This window comes from Chiloscyllium plagiosum, chromosome 30 (genome assembly GCF_004010195.1).
Source record: "Chiloscyllium plagiosum isolate BGI_BamShark_2017 chromosome 30, ASM401019v2, whole genome shotgun sequence".
In the NCBI taxonomy this organism is placed as follows: domain Eukaryota; kingdom Metazoa; phylum Chordata; class Chondrichthyes; order Orectolobiformes; family Hemiscylliidae; genus Chiloscyllium; species Chiloscyllium plagiosum.
In genome coordinates this window covers 5453952-5456435 of record NC_057739.1, presented here as the reverse complement: position 1 = coordinate 5456435, position 2484 = coordinate 5453952, and positions in this window count along the sequence as shown.

Here is a 2484-nt window from a genome sequence, read left to right as displayed (position 1 = left end):
CCAATCTAGTCCCACCTGCCAGCACCTGGCCCATATCCCTCCAAACCCTTCCTATTCATAGACCCTCTGTGAGGCAGCAGTGCTAACCATCGAGCTGCCCAGGACCTAAACCAAGACCTCAGCAGTGAAATCTGCTCCCCAGTAGTGCACTGACAGAGATGCTGTCTTTTGGACTATCTGATAAACCCGTAACCTTTTCTGCCTCTCAGAGGGTGCAAAGGATCGCTTGTCAAGGTTTTGAAGACAAGCAGGGATGTTCTTCTGGATCTTCATCACATCTGTTCCAACAGTGTCCATAGAGTTTTAAATGTTGTAATTGTACCAGCCTCCACCACTTCCTCCGGCAGCTCATTCCAACATCTGCGTGAAGAAGTTGCCCCTTAGGTCTCTTTTATTTCTTTCCTCTCTCCTCCTAAACCTCTGCCCTCTAGTTCTGGACTCCCCCACCCCAGGGAAAAATTTTTGTCTATTTATCCTATCCGTGCCCCTCATAATTTTGTAAACTTCTATAAGGTCACCCCTCAGCCTTGTACAATTTTAACTTGACCTGCCATCCGATGAAGGCAAGCATACCATACGCCTTCTTGACTACTCTATCCACCTGGACAGCCACCTTCAGGGTACAATGGACTTGAACTCCCAGATCTCTCTGATCATCAACTGTGCCCAAGGCTCTTCTGTTTACAGCATAATTTGCTCTAGAATTAGACCTCCCAAAATGCATCACCTCACATTGGCCCCGATTGAACTCCATCTGCCACATCTCCGCCCAACTCTCCAGTCTATCTATATTCTCTTGTATTCTTTGACAGTCCCCTATGCTTTCTGCTACTCCACCAATCTTCGTGTCATCTGCAAACTTACTGATCAGACCATCAATGCCATCTTCCAGATCATTTATGTAAATCACAAACAACAGTGGACCCAGCACTGATCCATGTGGTACACCACTGGTCACCTTTCTCCATTTCGAGAAATTCAGTTCAACTACTACTCTCTGTCTCCTGTTGCTCAACCAGTTCTTTATCCATTCCTCATTCCTGAAGAAGGGCTAATGCCCGAAACGTCGATTCTCCTGTTCCCTGGATGCTGCCTGACCTGCTGCGCTTTTCCAGCAACACATTTCCATCTCTGATCTCCAGCATCTGCAGACCTCACTTTCTCCTCAGTTCTTTATCCACCCAGCTTGTACGTCCTTGAATACTACTGGGCAATTTAGCGTGACCAGTCCATTTAACCTGCACACCTTTGGATCATGGGAAGAAACCCGCATAAATACAGAGACAATGTACAAACTCCACAAAGATAGCGGCCCAAGGGTGGAATCGAAGCCGAGTCTCTGTCGCTGTGAGGCAACAGTTTATGGTAAGAGGGAAAAAATTTAAAAGGGACCTTCAGGGCAGCTTTTTCACACAGAGGCTGATACGTGTATGAAATGAGCTGCCAGAGGAAGTGGTGGAGGGTGATATCATTTTGCCACTGTACTGTCCCAAGGTAAATGTGAATTACAGACATTTATATAATTATTTTTGATACTAGTGTTAGATTAATCAATGGAATGAAAATCCTGACAAATGTTTTTTTGTCTTGTAGCTTCATAAAAATCTTGTTTGAAGAAATTGATAATTGAAAACCCACAGCCTGTCTAGAAATTGGGTGGTGAAATTGGTTTGTGTATCTGGTTTATTGGATAAATCCATGGGTAACTAAAATCAGATATGGACTGTGCCTTCACTGTGGTCTTGTACTAATGATGGAAGAGCCTTATACTAATTTCCAAATCTCCCCACTCACCATCTCATCCCAGATCCAAACCTCCAACTCAGCACGCCCCTCTTGACCTGACCTAATCTGTCCTATCCGCTCCACTGACTCATCACCATCACCCCTCACCTTCACCCACCTATCGCCACCCCACCTACCTTTCCCCCCAGTCCCACCCCCAACCTTTGACTTATCTCTTAACCGTCTTCCCCCTCCACATTCCTGATGAAGGGCTTATGCCTGAATCGTTGATTTTCCTGCTCCTCGGATGCTGCCTGACCTACTGTGCTTTTCCAGCAACACACTTTTGGACGCTGACTCTCCAGCTTCTGCAGCCCTCCCTTTGCCACAGTCTCTCTTTCTTTGGGCAGAATTTATAGGAAGAGCAAAGAAGCTGGATTTGCAATGTACCCCCACAGAAGAGGATAAATTGTTCTGTGTCCTGAACCAGATGGATAAGTAGCCTCTGAGCTGAAAATGTGTTGCTGGAAAAGCACAGCAGGTCAGGCAGCATCCAAGGAGCAGGAGAATTGACGTTTTGAGCATAAGCCCTTCTTAAAGGCACCAAGGGACACTTCCATATCCGCCACAAATTCACCAGCACCTCCACACACATCATCTATTGCATCCGCTGCACCCGATGTGGCCTCCTCTAAATTTCCCGCCAGACGTAGTCGACGATGCCCTCCAACGCATCTCTTCCACTTCCCGCTCCTCTGC